Consider the following 22,617-nt stretch of genomic DNA (forward strand, 5'->3'; position numbering starts at 1 on the left):
TTATTTCCTAAGAAAAGTTGTGTTAAACATCTCTCTTTCTCTCCACTCCCTCTCTCTTTAAATAAAAAATACTTTCACATCATATAATATCACACATTTGTCACTTAGCCATATTTATGACATTGTCACTGGAAGTTTAACATGAATGCACCTTATATTTTAGGGGAATTACATATTTCAGAGCTAGTAATTGTAGGAACTGCCTTGGCAGGCAAAAATCTCATTAGTGGGAGTTCAGGTGTTTCATATGAGAAAGTTTGGCATTCCTTTAATATGAATTGGGAGTGCAACAGAACCAAGGTCCACATTTTTTCCTGTATATAAGAGGAAACGATTTTCTGGCAAGGAAGAAACACCTTTTTGTTTTACTTTTTCTTTCCTGAAAATTGACCTGGTTACTAATTTTAAACAAGAATCGCAGCCAAACCTCATCAAAAAGCATTTATTTTTCTAGGTAATTTACTTTTCCCAAAAGTTTTGAAATTCAAAAGAAAACCAAAATTGCTCTCATATATTTATTTCAGGGAGTTTTCTCCATCTAGTGTCAATATATTTTTGTACAAATATTGCCCAGCTTTGAAAAAATAGAAATCAGAAAGATTCCAGTTATCCAGTTGGGCAGTATTTCACGTGGAGGACTGAAATTAGCTGCAGCAGGGTAGAAATGCATCTCACACAGTAGAGGTATATGTACATGAAAGTCGTGACCAGTTATTAAAGATGAGCTCTCGTTAAATGACTTCTGCACTGGTTTAAATGATTTCACCTTGTTCCAAAGGATGAGTTTTCCTACCAGTTGACCAGTAACCAGTAAATTTTCACCAGGTGGTCACTAAACTTAGACAGACCTTTGACTTTGGTTGTATATTCTTAACACAAATACACATGCATTCCATGCTGGAAACAGGATCAGAAAGTATGATAATAATCCAGTGAGGTAATACACTTTGCTCAGAATATTTAACCTATACTTAAAAAGACCATGTTGAGCATATGTATTCTTGAATCTGAGTAATATGTTTGTACATAACTTCAGAGCAGACAGTATGACTTCTAGAAATACATGAAATTTTTCTGTATCTGCACAGTCAGGTAAGCTCTGATGAGAAGTGTATTGATATTATACAGGAGGAATAAATTCCTGATTTTCAAGTAATAGTGGTAAAACTTTGGGTCCTTTGAAGTCCAAGGAAATTTTATTTGATTTCAGTGGGCCTAGGCTTTTTCCCAGAGTCTGTCTCTTGTTCATTGTGTAATTAGTTGCTCCTGTATCAGCAAAACTTGGTACCTTACTTTGCTCACATCTAAATTGCTTACTTAATCCTTCTCTCTTTCACGTAGGTGATACATGCCCAATTAAATTTGGACTCCCTTTGAGAGAAAGGTGCTACCTTCAAATAGGTCTCTCAAGACTGGTAGATTCTGTGTCTGGTTAACCACCAGGCTGACAGAATTCTGTGTCTAGTCATTTCTTGTGACAGAGCCTCACCTGAAGCACATCATCTCCTTGAGCACATGACTGAATACTTCCATTAATCATGACATTCACATTAGTCAGATGCTGAGGTCATCCTTGCTAACAGTTAAATGTCAACAAAGAAAATTCCATGGGCCTAATGGAACTTGCATTTAGAACAGTACTGTCTAGAAAAGTATCCTGATTTCTGATACTATGTATTTATGTGTCAGTAACCACCCCCCCACTTCCCTCCCCCCACTTTAATACTTAATGTGGTGAAGGCACATTATGCCCAGATACTGAAGCTTGTCCCAGCATGTGGACAAGTTCCCCCTCCTTCAGGAGGAAGACAAAAGCCAAGGCATTAGCCAGGCCAGCACGCACCCAGCGCATGCAGTGCTCGTGCAAACACCAAACATGGGCAGAATTCTAGCTTCATGCTTTCTATAGGCTGAGGCCAGTTGTTTATGAGAGTGCCCATTGGTCAAATCCAGCCTCGAGGAATCTATAAGTATTACCCCAGTTGGTAAACAAGTTGCCCCCTCTTTTACTTTGTCTCTGTGCTTGCTCGAGAGAGCAACTCTCGAGCCGCAGCCTCTGCCACTGAGCTTATTGTTGTTAGCTTCTGTTATACATGCACGCATACTGAAAGCCTCTGCATCGTGAGAAGCAGTTGGAGGATCATCTCCACAGAGGAGGACCTTCGCTGAGCCCGAGGATCCCAGCGTCGCCGTAGCCAGTCATATTGACCGGGAGAGCCCACCGTGCCACCGGTGCCACCTAGTCTAACTCGACTAGGAATCAGTCCAGCGACAGTCGTCTGCAGGACCCACACTTTGCTACAAATAACAGCTATAGAGTATCTTCCACGTGCTTTCCATCCACTAGCACTCAGATCAAAGTATCCGCGTCCAGCAGAGTAATCGCTGACGTACAGAAAGATTATAATACTGCTGCATGTGGCCAGAAGCCGCCCGCGTCCCGCCGAGTCGCCATCTAGTGGCCAAGCGGCAGAACCGCACCCTTTGTTGTATAAATATAATCGTTCAATTAAGTTCTAATCATAACATTAAGCCACTTGTGGAATGTATTTCATGAACGTGCACTAGAACATGTATATAAGTTGGTGATGCATCAGTTATTAATAGTTTAATAATTAATAAAAATAATATTTCCATAATTCATGTTTCATATTCATAAATTTAATAACCTCTTCACCACACTTAAACACAGCAATATTTTTTCTCCTTCAGCAAAAGTTTTCTGACTATTATCTGCTGTTAACAAATACTGCAAATTAACCATGTTTTAAAGCTAACACTAATGTTGAAAAAGTATAGAAAAAAGAATCATGAAAGAAGAATCATGAAGAAATAGTTCCTGTGGGTTAAAGATAATATGCAAGGGTATCTCCAAACCTTGGGCATATGAATAAAACTACTTTTTATTTTAGAATGCACTGTCTCAACTCCTATGTTCGTGCCAGACAAAATTGGACTTGCTGTACATCCATGTATTTCTGTAATATATCAGTTTACAAAAAATACAGTAACTGGTCATTTATTACACTAACAAAACCCCTTTTAGTGGTGCCAGGAATAACTGCACTTTTTCAGCAGGGAAAATAATAATAATTTTTTAAAAAGAGTGTTTTTGCTATGTAAATAATAGATAAAGAACAATGACAAAAAAGCATAATCCAGCTATCTTCTCTCCAGGGAAAAATAAACCCCTCTAAGCCCAATTTGTGTAGAAAGATCCATTAGGCAGGAAGTTAGTAAGCCAGAGTCTGTCCTATGACTCTGAAGGGAATAAGTTAATGTTGGGAGCTTGGTGCCTTAAATAAGAAATTGCGGAAGGAAGGAAGAAATTGCAGCATTTCATTATTTCTCATTAGCAATTTTCTCTAAAAACCCTTTGTCTGGATAAACATTTTGCAATACTAGTGTATAAGCTGGAAGAACATTTGCTGTTATAATAAAGCTACTAGTATCAAGAGGGTACCTCTCAACTCCCATCACTTCCATTCTGGATGTGTTGTGCGTTCCCGGGAGTCTTGCAGAAGTGTGTCATTTTAATATGCACCAGGAAAACAGAACAAAGTTTGGCATCTCACCTGTCCTTAGCTTAGATTCTCATCTGGGTTTTGTACAGGGATTTCTAGGCCTCAGAAAACTGTAACTTTATATGTTCTGAATGCAGGCATTGTATTTCACCGCTTTTGTCCCATTAAGCACAATGGCCCATGCTGCTGCTTTTTTAGGGACAAAGTTGAGTTTTGACTGCTTGAAAGAATCAAGATACATCTCCTTCCAGGATGGCAACATGTCAAAGCAGTGGGATGCTGTGGGTACCCTGACATACTGTGTATACAAACTTCATGCTCCCAGTTTTAAGAAAAATTATTATGGATAAGATTTGTTTGTAAGGAACATGGTTTAGCACTAGAATTTGTAGTTGGATAATAGTTGCACTCAATGATCTTCAAGATCTTTTTCAATCATAACAATTCTGTGAGTCTATGTTTATGTTTCTGTGCCTGACTTTGAAGACACTATGGAAATATCAAATCATGAAATCAGTTAGGTTGGATGACTTTCAAAGCCACTGAGTCCAACCATAAACCTAATACTGCCAAGTACACTACTAAGTTATGTCCCTAAGCACTACATATCTATGTGCTCTTACAAGTCTACATAATTTATTTTCCAATGATGACAATATCAACCTTTCCAATGACAGTAATGCTGCCTGACTGGGACTATATATACATAAGACTTATGGTTAAAACCACAGGGTGGCTTTAACTGGTGTTTGTATCATACTTCTAAGATGGCTAATGCCTGTGATTTCTAATTCTCCTTGTATTTGCCTTTCTCCCTTTTCAATCAGGAAATGGAACCTGAAAGACTGTTTCATGCAGAAAGGTAAAGTGGGAATGAGATGAAGGATCATGAGAGGGAAAACATCAGAACTGGAGGAACAATATACAACCAAAGCTCCTTTTCTTGTAGTGTAGAAGAGGTTTAGAGAAAATCAGAGAATTACCCTTGGGTATTTAGAAAAATCTCACTTTGTCTGTAACAAGGCTGTTCTCAGAGATGGGTCTGAAATGCTGATGATTGCTTGTGAAGACCTTAGGATCTCACAAGGAACATGACTGATAACAAGCTCTTGTGAGAGTTGGCTGGGTCAGACTTCCTGGAAATTAAGTCACAATGGTATGTAAAAGAGCAAAGGACTAAGGGTGTGATACAGCTCTCATCAAAGTTACATGGGGATGGATGACTTCTTAAAAAAACACTGGCAATATGTTTGTGAGAGGTTCAGTGATTCCTGTACCATAAATCAGTCCTGCAAAGATGACTCTGCACCTTAAATGTCTGTGACATGAAGACAAAAAAATCATAAAATGGTCTTTCATATCTGTTCAACTGTTTTATGGGTTTATTCTTCACAGTTATTGTACATCATGCTCTTACAAAAAGAGTAGGCCAGGGTGTAGAGAGGAAGGTTGGTTCCTTGTTTTGTTCTGCCTAATGCACAATGGATTGCACTGGGAACTGCTTTCAAGGAGGGAGACAACTTCTCCCCTAGCAGTAACAGGGGTGCTTCATGGGAGGTCAGCTTCAGTCTGTGAGGTGGGGTGTGGAAAGAGAAAAGGGAGGAACAGAAGTTATATCAGCAAGTTAACTGTCCTGAGCTAGAGCAGGAGTTGTCTCATCAAGGGAGATTGCAAGGGAGGGAAGGAAACAGACATACAGCCTGGCCTGAAGAATACCAGAATGTCAAAACTAATGTTCAAAACCTGCATGAGTCTGAAAAGTGTTTTTACCATGGAAAACCTCTTGAAGTTAAATTGAAACTACCATGGGGGAAAATGCACTGATGCTGGACATGGAGTGGAGTTATTCTGCTTTGTCTTGTGCTTAGTGTCAAGTCTAAAACCTATCCATTGTCCCTCCCATGTTCTGCCAAACATAGATTGTGTCTGTATTTGTATCAGATTATATCCTAGTAATGAAGTTTACATGGGGGGGGAAGGGGGAAGGGGAAAGAAGTTTCCTTTCAGATGTTGATGTGATTACCATGATACTATGGATACCATGACATCCAAAGCTCTGCTTACAGGGAAGCCACATGCTTGATATTTTAAGTATATGAGAAATTTCAGAACTCCATTCTGCTAGTCATGATACTCTAATACATTGACATTGTTTTCACTGGCATAAAAGTATTAAGGAGTGATTAAGGAGGATTAAGGACTAGCAGACAGGGTGGAAAGCTTTCCTAAGGTCTCTGTCTGCTATACTCAAGATTTTTTTTCTGTAGATCTGCCAACCTCCAAAGTCTTTTGATATGATTCTCTATATTTTATGCAAGATGAGACTGACGAAAACTATACAAGTTGACCTTGCATATTATGCAATGTACAGTAACTCTGTAGTGAACTTCAGCCCAAGAGACAGTCCCTGTATCACTTTTTAATCATGTCTTGCTGATGTTGCCCTGGGCATCCATGGCATTACAACCATATTGCTATATTCTATTAGTCTGACACGTTAGCATCATTCTCAGTCAGCCAGCATATGGTGGCTGCACAGCATTAAACAGTTGCAGTTTTGTGGCATCATTTCATCTTGATCCAATCTCTACTGGCAACCACACTCTACTGTTTATTCTGCATACTAACTGTTCTGCAGCCCTCAAAGCACTCTGTACCATACTGCATGCAGTGCCTTGTGCCTCATGCCTCAACAATGTGCCTTCTTATGTGCTTTACCAGCCCTGTGCTTAGAAGGTGACAGAACACAACTTCTATGTCAATACCAGTTAACAGCACATGATGATCCATATGTCCTGAACTGCTCTCTATAGCAAATACCAGAGTAATACCTGATGGTTCACAATGACTCAGTTTCCTGCCTTAAGAAAGACATTCCTGCTAACATACAGGAGATGTAGAAATATGGAAAAGCAAGTTATTTCTCTGTTTATATAGTCAATCTGCTTGAAATTGTATTTTCTATCTCTAAAATATGAGTCTCCTTCTCTGGAGGCATTCAAAACTGACCTGGACGCATTCGCGTGTGATTTATCTAGGTGACACTGCTCTAGCAGACGGTTGGACAAGATACTCTTCACAGGTTCCTTCCAACCCTTAACATTCTGTGATTCTGTGTGATTCTTTCATTCCTTTTCACTCCATAACCTTGCAATTGCCTCTTTGTTATACTCTTTTTTAACCCCATCCTTTCAGTCCAATTTAATTTGGATCATTTCAGTGATACCTTTGCCTTTTGCACAGCACAATGGTTCAAAAAATGAAGCTGTATGCCTAAACAACAGAAAGATGATTTATTTTTTGCTTTGGGAAATTACCACACTGGAACATATAAAAATAAGAAGGTTTTGAATGGTTTGGGCTCTGGATGAAAAGTGCCCTAATCAGCCTACTGAGGCTTTTGTAGTAGCAGTGGATGGCCACTCTGAGGTCAGGTGAACCCCTGGGCGAGCTGTTCTTCACAGACTATCACAAATATGTTCCATAACAGCATTGCAGTTTCTAGTTCTTTAACTTCAGTATAGATATATCTTTTCACCAGAGGATGTTTTCCATTTAAAATGTGTAGTAAAAAGCAATATGAGGAAGTTTGCCCTTATAAAGTCACTGTCCTCGTAACAAGCTTATAATAATTTGTGATTGTTTCTTGGGGAAAAAAAATGTGACTTTGGGGTTTCTTGCTAGAAAATAACCTTTCCATTCTTTATGCAAAACTTCTAAATATAAAATAACCTCTTAATTTACCAGGTCAATTATTGGTGCAGTTGCAAATATTTTGACATTTACCTTACATCTATTGCTTTAAGAAAAAAAATATATACACACACCAAGAATTTGGGCTATTCTGTATCTCCATGTTATGGGCAAAAATGGAGAGGAATAACCTCATCTGTTCCTAGTTTTCAGCAGCAGTTGAAATGTTGCTGTGGTCTGCGTGTAGCAGACCACAAGCATTACTTGGCAGCTTGTCTGTCACAAACCATAATCACTAATGTCTGACAATAAGAAACTAAGCAGAAAAATATGTTGATAACTAAAGGAATAGTTACATATTTTTGATGGCAGAGCTAATTTAAGAATTTGCCCTCCCATTACACTGAAATCTCTGTCTCCCTCAGTTAGGATGTGGCAAAATACCAAAATAAAACTCCAGAATTTAAACCACATCTTGACCTCCCTTTTTGGTAAAAGAAGCAGTAACAGCTCCTTTCATTTCTTATGGTCCTTAGAACATTTCATACAATTACTGTACATGTAACAGTGTGAACATGGGACCATCACCTCACTTACAAGCTCCAGACCGCAGGTCCCCTCTTTATTCATAATTTTCTTCTGCATCATTCTCTTATAGCAATAATAGACAGCAGATTTGCTCAACGCTACAAAACCAGCTTGTGGTATATACTCAGAAAAGAAACTTAAATCTTTTTAGTTATCTCCTGTACATGTTCCACCACACCATGATGTACTGCTCCAAAGAAGCAACTTCTGTTCCCAGTCAATGTTCTGAAATACATTCCAGTAACACAGGTGTCTTTTAAATTTAACTAGTCTTTAAATTTAACTAGTACAGATCTGACCTCTTACTGTGACTAAGTATTTTTCCATTCCAGCATCTGGAGTTGGAGAGCCCCCAGCTACCTCCTTGCTGTGATTACTCTGCCACATGAAAGTTTACTCTGAAATCTGGAAATTCCTAGTATTTATTTTTTTTTTCAAATTGAACAGTCTAGAGTATATTCTCATGCTCATTCATGTGAGTTTTTTGCTGTTGTGTTATCGGCAAAACACAAACTGTGTAGAAAAAAATGGCAGCATTTGAAAATATCTTCTAAAAACACCTCCAAAACCACCAACCAAAAAACCCAACAAACTACCAACAAGAAAAAAACAAAACAAACAACAAACAAACCCCAAATCAAAAATCCAAAAACCCCAAAAAAACCCCAAACCAAAACAAATCTATGCAAAAGCATTTGCAGCTAATTGGTTAAGGAACACATATATTGAGGAATTCAGGTATTTCTAAGGCAGAAGCCAACATGCATATCTGGTCCCCCAGGAAGCCAGGTGCCAATCTTGTAGTTCATTAAGTGGGAAACTTAATTGCAGGATGACTGCCCAAAGAAGTTTAAATACAGGTGGCTAACTCATGTCCGTGCGGCTTGGCAAGGTCAACAAGGACCGTAACTTACAGTGTTTGCAATCTGCTAGCTAATTAGAAGAGAAATTTGATGGTCATGCATCTTCTCCTTCCCAACTGGTGTTAGACGGGACAAAGGGCCTTAGCTGTTATGGAGAAGGGCTTCTCTGCTCACTTTACAGTTGTGCAGCTTTATTTCTGGTTTGGAAGAAGTCTGTACTCCTTTGGAACTGGCACATTCCTTTCAGCCTTTCATTTAGACCTTGAGCCTTTTTTCTGCCAAGTGCATCTCCCTGAACTGACCTCTGCTGTGAATACTGTTTTTACAATTACATGTGCATATGTTGCTGGGGTTTTTTTTCACCTCAAAGTAAACTAATAACTGATGGTAAAAATACCTGTCCTGTTCCCGCTTCATTTTTACAGGTAATAATAATCAAAAAGTGGATCAAAATGCAAGAATGTTCTTTACACCAGATAGAGATCTTTCATACCATATTGCTGACTTCACACACAGGTAACGCATTTCCACCTCTTGACTCTTATTGTGATATTTCTGAAGAGGAACAGAGGATTAAACAAGTAATGATTTTGTTGTATCTCTGACTTCCATCCCTGATCTCCATCTCTCAGAGTTCAGCCTCAAAATTATGTGTAGAAAGAGACAGAAACAAGCTCAACAACACTGTCACACTAGATAGCACCTAGGATACAGAAGAGTTTTCCTCAGGAAAAAAGCAGAGCAAAGACATTGTGGTGAGGGTGACTGGGTGGAAGAAGGAAAGAGTAAAGGTGAAAAGAGGAAAGTCTAGAATCAAAGAGGTTAGAGTTAAAAGTAGATTAAAACCAAGAACAGGGAAGGAAAAGGTGGGCATATTATTAAGAAAATAATTAAACTAATATTACTGAATAACTGTTGATTCGTAGTCATGTTTTGGGAGGACATCAGAAATGCAAGCAATAGTTGCAGTACCTAAGCAGGAATGTTGACAGAAGGTCAAAACCTCAGTGACACCCAAGACTGTTATCAGGTGTCTGTAGTGAATGATGCTTATGGCCAGGATTGTGCCCCAAACATTTCTAGAACATACTTCTCTGAGTGTTAACCCTCCTTTGTTCCCCCTCCTTTCTGGAGGCAGCAGGGGGGGATCCTGGCACCACTGAGTCCAGGTAAACAGCTTACCTGGGCGTGGCCTCATCCCTGTGGTACACAAGGGCCAAGCTTTATGTTTGTTTCCCTGGGTATAGCAGATACTTATGCCGTATTTGGTAGGTGTCAGTTCATTGGTTAATCTTTGTGTTAGCAACAGATGATCATTGGACCAGTATTCACTGGGGCAAATGGTAAATAGGGGTCGTTTGGTAAATGAGCCCCCCCCACATTCACTGTTGGAGCTTGTGGCTGTGTGCGTGCCAGTGCTGCTGTGGTCCACCTTGCCCGGGACTCAAACCAGTGCCCCAAGAGGCCTCATGGTCCCTCTCCACCGTCACCCAGCTGCATGCGGTGCCGTGGACAGTACCCTGTGGGATCAACCACTGCGTGATCCATTGCTGCAGGAGAAAACCTGCCACAGCCGCCCCTCTTGAGCGGGGAACCTTTGTGTCCTGGGAGAAGCAGCAGCCACGCGGTGCAGCCATGCGGCCGGCGCCATTTCCTGTCTCCGCCTTACGGCACATCCGTGCCACGTTCTCTGGACTATAAACACTATTAAGGGGAGACTTCACGAAGTTCTCAGCTTGTAAGTCAAGCCTTTCTTTATAGAGTTTTCAGTTAGGGTAGCGTTTAGATTGCTCTGGGTGGAGGGTTGCCGGTCACTGACCAACCCCTCCCCCGCCGCCATTCTAAGTTCTGTGAATCATTTGATTTAAGTGCCTATATACAAACATTCTGTAAAGATAGTTTCACTAACTGATACCTCTGAAGGGTTACTGTAAAGAACCCATTACAGAGTTTGTATATATATATATATATAAAATAAACCTGATACACATTTTTAGTGATGTATCTGCTGCTCATTTCTGAGGGCATATTCACAACAGTGTCTTCCTGTCTTGCATATATTGTTTGTCTGGAATGGACAGCATGTAAGGTAATTTCAGAAGATTTCAAGTTCCTGTGACATTTTCATCCTTTTTGGACAGAGGGAATCTTTTATTTCTCTGTCTCCTTCCCAGCCAGTAAAGTCACAGGGGAAATGTTCAGTTTCTAGGTGGAGAGATGGAGGCACTTTTTACAGAAAGATGCACATCAAACACCATTGCTTTGTATAGAGAATACATGACAATTTCTTTCCAAAACTTCTCTTGGTGGTGGTCCATTTTTTAAAAAGTATCTCATATTTGTGAGTTGCCAACAATTATATCCCACACTTTGGGTAAGGACGAACACAGGATATAGCTGATTCTTAGCAGATATTATGTTTGTCCACACTTGGACCTATTACACCTGTACTCAGTTACATATGACTCAGCCTCTGTGGTCAGTTCAGAAAATTGGAAACTTTGCAAATGACAGTTCAGCTCTCTGCTAGAAGAGGTTTTTTTTTTTGGTAAACGTGTTAATTTTCCTCTGTTCTGAAGACATGATATAGACAATTTAGTCAGATAATAAAAATGCCATAGCTCATCTACTGAAAGGATATCCTTATACTATTCCTGTCTTGGCAAATGCATGAATGCTCTTTGTCTTGCACTCTGAGAGGTATTTTGATTGAAATACTAGTTCTGTATTTACCCTTGACTTTATCAGAGTGAAATTTCATTGTGTATTACCCATATACAGATGCAACTCCCTTACTATCAGCTATGATATAAATTCAGATTACTTCTGTTTGACACACCTAAACTGTGGTTAACACTTGCATAGTTAGAAGTTCCTAAACTTCCCACAAACGTATTGCCTACTGACAAATTTTTCAGGCAACAAAGATGTCAGCAAGTCAAAGTAGACCAATCCCAGAAGAGCTTTGCAAAAAGCTTCTTGCTATTAATTCTTAGTGAGACAACTGATATATTTACTCCTTTTTTAATAGTGATACACACACGTAGCATGAAGACTGGGAGCAGTTCCTTTAAAAAGGGAAGGTGGCACTAATTCAAATACTGTGCTGTGAGTGACAGCTAGCAGGGGGGCTGACTTGTAGCTATGGACCCCGTCAGTCACAATCTATGAGAAGCTCGTTTAAGAAAGAAATAAAAAAGATTCTCAGTATAAACAAAGTACTCCTTAAACAGCTGAGTTTGTGATTAAGAGTGTAATGAATCTGGAAGCTCCAGTGAGACTATTTGTTCCAGTCCCTTTAGAGGAATGCAACTGAAGAAGCAGCAGAATGGTGGAGACTGAGAATTTGTTGCCTGAGAGGAGAGCAGGCTGTCCTACCACTAACTGTATCATCAGTGTGATCAAGCAAATGTGAGCCATAGCAATTTCACTTACTATTACCAGTAGCAAGAACAGTCTGAGCCTGGTTCCACAAAGGTTATGGAAACTGAAATGGTACAATACAAAGAGTCTCAGAAAATTTCAAACCTGCCAAGTCCCTGTTTAGAGGATCACATGTACATACATAGAATACATACATAGAATAAACCAGGTTGGAAGAGACCTTCAAGATCATCGCGTCCAACCCATCAACCAATCCAACACCACCTAAACAACTAACCCATGTGGTTTGGTGATTCTAAACAACTAGGTAAGGTAAATTGCATTAGGCTGAGGTATCTGAAAACAGAGCCAAGTGAGCTTATTGAAAGCTAGAAATACACTTGTGATTCAGGAAACCAGTCCAAGACCAGAACACCTAAATGGGTAGAGACATAATCTTTCATTTTTTAAAATTCTAAGCTTTTATTGTTTTGAACATAAAGCCATTCATCTCCACTTAAAAAAACAGCTCAAGAAAATAGAACTGAACTAGATTTTTATAGTATATCCAATGGATCCCCTGAAAAGGCTAGTTTCCCATCACAGTATTGAGGTCCAAAATATCAGGCTCAGTTGTTTCTGTTACATTTTTCCACTTTTTCTTTCTCATGTGCACCATGACAGTATTAGAGCTGACCTAAAAACCATTCTTAAAAAACTGAAGTTTATACAAAGAGCCTTTTTTGGAAAAACTGAACTTTGCCTGTGGCATAGAAATGGAACAGTAAAAAACCCAAAATAAATAAAGTGAGGAAAAATCAAAATGATTAAGGCCACTTTGAGTAAACATCATGCAATGTGTTTATAAATAGAAAGAAACAAGGTATTACCACCATGAAGTAAAATAAATTACTAAAGCAAAATAAACTAACTCCTTGGATGGACAAAAAATAAAGGAACTTGGTAACTAAAAATTGAAATGGTCTACTCTTGAAGAAAGAATAAGTTCAGGGAATATTGTAATAATTTCCCAAACACTGTGAACTATAAATGAGAATTTTAAAGGAGTTTACAGATTTTCTTTCAAAAGTGTCAGTAGGAAATTCATCTGAAATATGTGATCTCTGCTGCATGCCTGGAAATAATCCACAATGGTTAAAAGAACATTAGATGCAAGGGTGGTCATTACTGATGAAATGAAAGAGCTGTAAGTGAGGGGACAAAGAGTCATCAGGTAAAACAAGAATGTCAAAACAGATCTGGCAAGCAGGCAGATGTGTTATCTGAGGCAACACTCAGAGCATCATTAGCAAAAGGATCTTCAGGTATAGTGCTGGATATAAAGTAAAGCTAGGCATAGAGAATTTTTTCAGAAGATCTAATTCACACCAATTAAGGTTTCCTGGTCATCCCTAACACTGACAGTTTTCCTGAATTTGCCTGAAGGGTAGAATGAAGGAGTTGCCATGGCAAGTGAAAGAAAAAATACTTTGTACATTCACTTCTGTGATGGAGTGTAATACTAAAGGACATAGGTGTCTTACCTGCCAGTGAGTGGGAAAAATATCTATCTCAGTGTAGGATGCCAGGCTTATTGAAGAATGTTAGCTATTAAAGTAACACTGCATGCAGTGGTAAATTGGTTTGCAATCCTTTGGAAAAGGTTGGACTAGAATACGAGTCCATTTATCACCATGTACTTTGAGGCAACCACCAAGGTGCACATTCTCAGGCTTGGTGAACTGCAGGGAGATGGATTCACTTCTGTGGGCTTCAGTGTCAGGGATAATGCTATTATGATGAGTCACTAAATTGTTAACATCTCTTTTCCACAAAAAAAGAGAACTCTTCTGATCAGTACTTCAAATAAAATTAATCCCCTTGCAGTCATCTGGGCTGGGACCTGACTCCTTGGGGGTTAGCTCTGCTGAAGAGGTCCTGGGGGTCCGGGTGAGCAGCAAGCTGAGCCAACACTGAGCCCCAGCAACAGTGACTGGCAAGAGCATCCTGTGACATGTTAGTGGGAGCACAGCCAGCTGATTGAGAGAAGGGACTATCCTTTCCTACTTAGCACTTGCTGCTCTCTTCCTTGGAGTTTTTCAAAACCTGGATGGATAAAGATCTTCACAGTCTGGCCGGATCTCAGAGCTGGCTCTGCTTTGAGCAAGAGGCTGAATTAGAAACTTCTTGAGGTCCCTTTAACCCTTGATTATCCTATGATCCTTAAAGCCTAATCAAGGGCAGATCTATTGTTAGTTTAATACAATGACAGGCAAAAGGAGAGAGACTATGTAGATGCAACAGTTGTCATCATGCTTTTTGCACACAGTTGTTTTGGAGGAGAAAGGTGATATACAGTTGATACATATAGATGGTAGAAAACTAGCCCCAAAGACTTCTGGATTTACAGAGATTTTAAAGGGTTGTAAATAACTTAGACAAAAAGTGTTCATATTTTCTGATTAAAGTGAAACTGATCAAAAGTTCATGACTGTTTGTGGTGGTTTGAAAGGAAAGGCTCTGCTTTCCCTCCCCCACTGAGAAAGAGACCACGGCTAAACCCAGTCGGAGAAATGAGATTATATTTTACAAGGAAACAGATTAGATGCAACACAACAAATACAGGTATTTTACATTATATACAGGAATATACAGCAAATGAACTCAACCAGAAACCAGACCTCCCACAGAGGGGGCTGCCTCCTGTGCCCCCTTCACCCCCCTACCTCCCTTCTCCCCCAAAAGAGGTAGAAGAAGAGACGAAAAGGGAGTTAGTACAGCAAGCGGAGGCCTATGCACAGGGAGTTAGTTCTTATCTTTTGGCAAGAAGCCCAGAAGCAGATCCAGCTGAGAGGGACAGTGAAGGAAGGAAGACTGAGAGAAAGTTCCCAACTCCCCTGGGTCCAATCTCTCCTCCCACAATCCTACCAATGAAATTCATTTAGAATACCAAAATATTTTACAAACATTTAGCCAGTGTGCCCCTTTCTTAAAGGCACAGTCTCAAACTGCCACAACTGTTGCTTAGATTGTGGCCCAAGACTCAGAAGAAAAGAGACCTTTGTCCCAGAAGACCTCAGTACAGAAGTATCATTGCCAACTGGCTATAGCTATGATATCAGATATCATACTGAAAGTGATAAGAAACTTACAAAAAATCATGAGTTTACAGAAAAGCTGTATATCTTATTGTGGAACCAGCATGTCACCTGGGGATTGTGTAATAAACCATAAGACATAGGTCTTCTTCAAACTTTAGAATAAAGTACCTCTCTCTGATGAAGCAACTTGCATAGATAAATAAATGAATAATCAAATGCCCAAGTTCTATGAGGACTATAGTTCTATGATGGCAAAGTGCTTGGGTTTTCAGTCCCAGATACTGTGCTTTCTGCAGTGATCCTAACCAAAGACTGTTGCACCATGAGGCATTATTGACCCACACAGCAACTGACCCAAGCAGGTGCAGTTGTGTGCTTTACTGCTTTCATTATTTGGCCTTTAGGACTGTGCTGTACTCCACAAATCCCTTGATGAAGGATCATGGATGATGATGCCATGGGCAGTTTCGTGTCCTTATTTTGAGGAGAAGCAGTATGTTTTCATATAAACTTCCTTTTACTTAACAGAAGAAATGATCAATAGAATTGTTTACTTGTAGGAAAACCCAATAAAGACTGCAATGATGGTGAACCTCACCATGGACAGGATATGTGTTACGTGCTGTGTCCTGACCAGAAGTCTGTCAGATGTTGCATCATTATCACATTCACAGAATCAGAATGAGTGTAAGATTTTGTAACTTAGTGTATCTTTTTTGGGTGTTAATAAAATGGTTATCTTTCTTGAAAGTCTTTATGGCTTCCTTGTTGGGATCCAAAAATAATCAGCACTTCTTGGTAAAAAATCCTTTACAAAAATAAAATTATCAGACAGCTAGTTCTCAGCTAGTTGGGAGCAAGAGAAAAACAATGAGGTCTAAACCAATTGGTTTACAGTTTATCTCTAATTATGGACTGCTCAGACTGCAGACACTTCATAGGCCCATTCTTGAGTAATTAACCTGAGGTCAGCCCAGTACCAGTACTGAGAAAACTTCCTTGTCAATGTCTACTGATCAAGATCTTTAATACTTTAATACTTGTAGAGAATAGAAAATGCAAAAAAGGAGGTCCAGTTTGGAAAATCTCTGAAAAGGAAGGATTTTGAGAGCGTCTTTGAAGTTTGAAGTTTGTAATAATGTTAACTCATTTAATATCAGGAGCTTATCTAGGTAGTTCTAGATGGGTCTGGGGCTGCTCAGTTTTCAACTTCACTGCCATATGCAGTCCTGGCCAGCAGGGATGATAATCTGCTGCAGTAGAGCTGTGTAACAGGCAGGAGGCATGTGAAAAGCTGTCCTGAGCTCTCCACAAACTCCCAAATCTCCAAAACAGCCCAGGGAGCTAAAATGCATTAGAGATTACATGACTGACAGATTTATAGTACCAAATAAAAGCAATGACATATTGAACTAGAAGGGGAAAAAAAAAAAAAGGGGAATTTTGTGAAGTCAGAGAATTTCTATAAGGGTGACCATCTTTGTACAGCTCTGATGGTGTTCTGAGATGCAGGATGTAGGGTCTCCAGGGCCCACTTGAGCTGCCAAAATAGTGTAGAAAACCAAAGAGTTACAAAAAGAAATGTTTCACTTGGGAACAGAGCAAGCAATAAACCTAGCCAGACACAGTGTTTTTGGCTTACGATTTGAGAACTTTATAACACAAGATCTTATGAATGTGTGAAGCAGGAAGTCCAGATATACTTAGCAGACATTAATATTATTTCCCCAACACCAACTTTCTTTCTAGCTCCATTGTTCCCTGGTTTGATTATGCCCTGAAGCACAATAGCTTTTCCCCTTACAAGTGATTTTATCTGTGGTGACTTTATATAAATATGTTTTTAATACTGTTATAGATAATGTAGTAACTCCTTACATAGGCTTTTTACACAGTTTGTAAACAAATACTTTCCTGTGTTCCTTTCCATGCAACTACACCTTCTAGTATGCTGAGGTAAGTAAAACCACAATACCTTAGAAACCATTATTTTATAAATTTATTTTAGCCTTTCAGTCTCTCATCTAATAGAGGTTTTTCCATTACTTATTATTATATACTTACCTGTACAATTTCCCTGTCATTTTAATCATTAATTTGTTTAAAGTGACTAAGTCATTCTTTCCTGTCAAGACATGGCATGGTTTAAGGCACTGTTGTCATAGTCTTTCAAATGGATCAGCTTTACATGTCAGAGAAACAAACAAAAAAATTCCCCAAGAAGTTACTTAAGTAGTCTCCAAGAAGTTGCACAAGGAGTGGAACCTGGATTTAGCAAGGTTAACTTCCTCAGAAACAAAGTTTATTTGACAATTTGCAGCCTACTGCCCTAGTTTTGTAATTTTGTGGATTAATCTTACTTTTGTGGTTATATAGTTGTCATGCTTCTTTCTTTCTTGTATGATGAAAAGGGACTTTATGAATGTATATAAAAAGGCTCTTTAAGGCACCTGAGTCTATGGAATGTGTTCTAGTGTATCTTGTTAATAGAAGTTAAACAATTTCTCACATTGGAGGTTCATTATCTCTTAGCCAATGTCTATTTAGTTCCATAATTGCCTGTTTAGTGGGTTGTTTGAAATGCTTTCTGAAGTTCAAATAAATTAGTTAGATGTCCTTCACTATTTAGTTGAAATATTACAGGCATTATTGCCCATTACAAACTCATATGATTTAAACAAAGTGATTTATAATTCTCACTCAAGTTGTATTTTCAGGCTTACTGTTCAGATGCACTGCGCTCATTTTTGGTGGCATATTAAAAGATGCCACTGATCTAATCCTTAAAATTTGTCACTGATTTTTATAGCTAAGTAAGTAGCTCAACTATTTAACTATTAAATTCCTTCAAAACTGTCAGATAAAAGCTGGCATATTATGCCATAGCTGCTCTATACTGTAGTAATAATTAAGCATTCAGAGTCATAGAACAGTTTGGGTTAAAGCTAATTTAATTCAGCCACCCTCCAATGAGCATGAACGTCTTTAACTAGATCAGGTTGCTAAGACCCCAGTCTAACCCAACCTTGCATGTTTCCAGGCATGAACATCTACCAGTTCTGTGGGCAACCTGTTCTAGTGTTTCACTGCCTTTATTGCAAAAAATGCCTTCCGTATATCTAGTCTGAATCTACTCTCTTTGAGTTTAAAAACATTATTCCTTGTCCTGTTACCCATCCCCATCTTTCTTACAAGCCCCCTTTTAAGTACTGCTGAAAGACCACAATAAGGTCTCCCTGGAGTCTTCTCATCTTCAGGCTAAACAATACTCTCAGCCTTCTTTCACAGAAGAGATGTTCCATTCCTCTGATAATATTTGTCACCTTCCTCTGGATCCACTCTAACAGGTCCATGTATTTCCTGTGGTGAGGACACAGTAGTCCCGGTGGGGTCTTACCAGAACAAAGTAGAGGGACAGAATCCCCTTCCTTGACAAGTTCCTTTTGATGCATTGATGCATTGCAAGGACACTGTTGACTTTCTGGGCTGTGAGAGCATGTTGCCAGAACATATCCAGCTTTTCACTCCCCAAGTCCTTCTTAGCAAGGCTGGTCTCAATCTCCTCATCTCCCAGCCTGTATCAATATAGCAGCAGTTGCTGTGACCCAAATATAGGACCCTGCGTTTGGCTGTGTTGAACACCACAAAGATCACATGGTCTCAATTCTCAAGTTTGTCCAGGACCCTCTGGATGGCATTCTTTCCCTCAGGTTTGTTAACCCCACCATTCAGCTTGATGTCATCTCCAAACTTACTGAGGGGGCATACAATCACACTACCAAGTCACTGATGAAGGTATTAAAAAGTACTGAGCCAAATATGGATCCCAGAGGGACATCACTTGTCACAGATCTCCATCCAGACATTAAGCCATAGACCACTACTCTCTGGATGTGACCTTAACTGTCACATCTTGTTTAGTTTCTTAACTGTCTCTTTGGGTGCTTCGCATTCAGTGGGGCCTTAACTCTATGTGAAAAGATTACTCTCTGTCCTGCGTATCACTTTCAGTGAAGGCAATCATAGTATCCTTCCATGACACTTCTTTCTCTTTTTCAGTTTTGCTCACATTCAAATCTCTTCCCTGAAGTTTTTTTGTGTGATTCACAAATTCATTATGCATTTCTAATTCTAATACTTCTCCCAAAGGATTATGGATGGCCCTTACCTGATGTTGACAATGCTGGCATCCCCAGGATGGAGTGAATCATCCCCTGGGCAGACTGAAAACAAAACTTCCTATGGAAATATCTAGTACTTCATTCAGCTTTTAAAAAACCATTAATCTGTTTGGGTGGAAAAGAGCTGTTCTGACTGGAAGGACAAAGAGTCCTTCATCAGGAGTCTTCACTAAGATGACACATAAGAATAACTGGACAGCTTTGGGTGGCTACTAGGTGTAGAGTGAATAAATGCTTTGGGATACTAAACCAAGGATATTTCTGATTAATTTCTCACCAAAATGTTTAACTTGCTTCTTCAGGCCAAACAAAACTAGAATTACTTTAGAGCTTTTACTTCTGCTATTCTATCAGTATTTGCTTGTATGACCTCTACTATTATCTTTTTAATTTCCTTTAACATTGTAGCTTATAATTTGCCTGACATAATTTACACTGCTTATTTTTACATTTGAGTATGGTCCTTCTGCTGCTTTTTGTGGAAAAAGGCCCATCTACTGAGCAGAGCTTTGCAAAACTTGCAGGGTTTTGTCATAAAACACTAATTTATCCATGTTTTCAAAGGGCCTGTAAGTGTTCTTATATTGAATAAAGAAAGACAGCTTTCCACTGCACCAATGGATGTCTTACCAAAATGCTCAGAGGTCTCAACAGATCAGATCTGTCCTCAGCACCACTGTATCCATGTTATCCTCAAATACAGCCATGCTCACATGACGTTAGAAACAGCTGTGTGATATGGGCTAAAACAGAGGCTGAAATCTCATGCAAATTGACAACAGCAGGTGCAATCACTGACTGTGTACTTCATCAGCTCCTGCCGCAAGAAAACAACCAGGATGGCTAAGTTTTACAGAAACTGAAGACCTAAATATTATCAGCTGGGTAGAAATTTCCATTTTGAATAAAAAATAGAAATGATTGGAAATCAATAAAAAAGAGGAAAATTGTTAAGATACTGGAAAGTGACAGAATAGGTTCTGATTTATTCAGCTTGCAGAGCTTTCGAAGTACAGAAATATTCCTTAATTCAAAGGAAACAGATGAACTGCTAGCTAAAAATGGCAAAAAAGTGCCTTGACTTTCACGTCGGAAGGACAGATATTTTCTACAGTTTTTGCAGTGAGCTAAAATGAGCAATTTATTTAGTATTTATTTGTCTTCAGACATGTTTCTATTTATGGCCACATCGTATGCTCAATGGAGTCTTAAAATAGTGAGGCTGGGTTCACTGGATGACTCAGTTTTTCGGCATGTAGAAGAGGGTGAACACAGCTGCTCCATGACTGAAATGGGGCCAGGATGGAAGCAAGTGGTCCTTGTTACTCCCTTGTAGGTGTCTGGGGGGTTCTGTGGAAGCAGCCAGTACTGTTCTAGCATGGCATTTCTGAAATAGTCACAGAAATCACTGTTGGTCTTAGCAAATCAAAGGCTGAAGGGTGAATAAATGGTGAGGAAATAAAGTATTGAATGTTGTGAACACTGGGGTCAGCTTGAGGAATGGCAGTGGTGGTTGTGTTAAATGCTTCTATTACAGCACACACCTGTGTAGACTAATTTCCATTTTCTCTGTTCAATAACAAGGTACCAGGTGCAGGTGCCCAGGTGCTGCTAGCAGGGCCTGCAGTAGCTGCCCCAGTGAGTAGAGGCTGAGACTGTCTTGTGCCGGACACAACTGGCTGCAGTCAGCCCCAGCCAGCTCACTACAAGGCACAGCTGGGCCTGCAGCCAAAATGGCAGAACCTTGGAGAAGGTGTACCAGAAATACTGCAAAACAAAAGAGGAATGAGAAAAAATCCTGAAAGAAACAGTTCTGCAAGCACTGAGGTGAGAGAAGGAGAAGGAGAAGGAGAAGGAGAAGGAGAAGGAGAAGGAGAAGGAGAAGGAGAAGGAGGAGCAGTGATCCAGGTGCTGAAGCAGAGATTCCTCTGCAGGCTGTGGAGAGGACTATTGTGGAGCAGGTATTTCCTGGCACCTCTGGAGTGCCTTGGTGGACCAGATATCTCTTGGCACCTGTGGTGGAGCAGACACGCACATTGGAACCCAGAGAAGACTGCACTCTGGGGCAGGAGGACATTTCCAAAGAATATGTAAGCTGTGGTGAGCCTGTGGTGGACCCAAACTGCACCATTTTGACTGGGAAGGAGGCAGAGGAGTTAGGAGTGAGGCTGTGCCTGGAAAGAAAGGATGAATGGAGAGAAGGTATTTTATCTTTCATCTTTTTATTCTGTCTACCTAAATCTATATTAATTGCCAAGAAATTAAAGCAATTTTTTCTGAAACTAAGTCTGTTTTGCCCAAGGTGGTTGAAGGTAAGTTATCTCCTCACTTTTATCGTTTAATGGTTGGACTTGATGATCTAAAAGGTTTTTTTTTTTCCAAACAACTCTATGATTTGAGATTCTATCTCAATCCAAGTGATTTTTTCATCTCATTTTCCCACCTGTTCTGTTGAGAAAATGAAATGAGAGAGTGGCTGTGTAGTGGCCTGGCAGACAGCCAACTTCAATGTACCACAGACAGCTCTCATGACATTAAATTAGATGATTTCTATTATAAATATTTTATTTTTTTTAATTGAAGAGTTTCTCAGTTATGAAAATAAACAGCAAAATTCTTACCTATATTAGAAAATTTGCATCCTAACAGTGAGTAAGTGCTTGCTAATGGAGAGCAAAAGTTATCCCCACAATACTGTTAGAGGTTTTTTCCTAATCTCGCAGCACTGCACGTCATGCAAGCACAATTGCAGACCACAATGTGTTATCCTTTCTCAAGAACTATGTCCAAGAAACTGTCCTGTTTGAGGCCAGCCATTTTCTGATGAACAGGGTCACTCAGTTCTATCGCTGACAAGACTTCAATTAGAATGCACGTAACTCTGCCTTCTCCTCTTGTAGGGAGCTCTGTCAGGACTAGGTAGTTATTTTATAAAAATCCAACAGACTTGGTATGTGTCTGAGCGCATATTATGACTGCACATTAACTTTAATTAGAAGGTAAGTTGTTATAGACACTAGTTTCTCATAGAATCACAGAAGGTTCCTGGGGAACACTGCTAGCTACTGACCTCCAGCTAGATTCTGCATTGCTGATAACAACCCTCTGAGCTCTGTCCTTCATCCATTTCTCAATTCACTGCCCATATCTAGCCCATACTTACTAAGCTTGCCTGTGAGGGTGTTATGGGAGGCAGTGGCAAAAGCCTTCCTGAAGCTGAGGTAGACAACATCCACTGCTTTTCCCTCATCTACCCAGACAGTTATGCTATCACAGAAGGCTATCAGCTTGGTCGAGCATTATT

This window comes from Dryobates pubescens, chromosome 3 (assembly GCF_014839835.1).
Source record: "Dryobates pubescens isolate bDryPub1 chromosome 3, bDryPub1.pri, whole genome shotgun sequence".
Lineage (NCBI taxonomy): Eukaryota > Metazoa > Chordata > Aves > Piciformes > Picidae > Dryobates > Dryobates pubescens.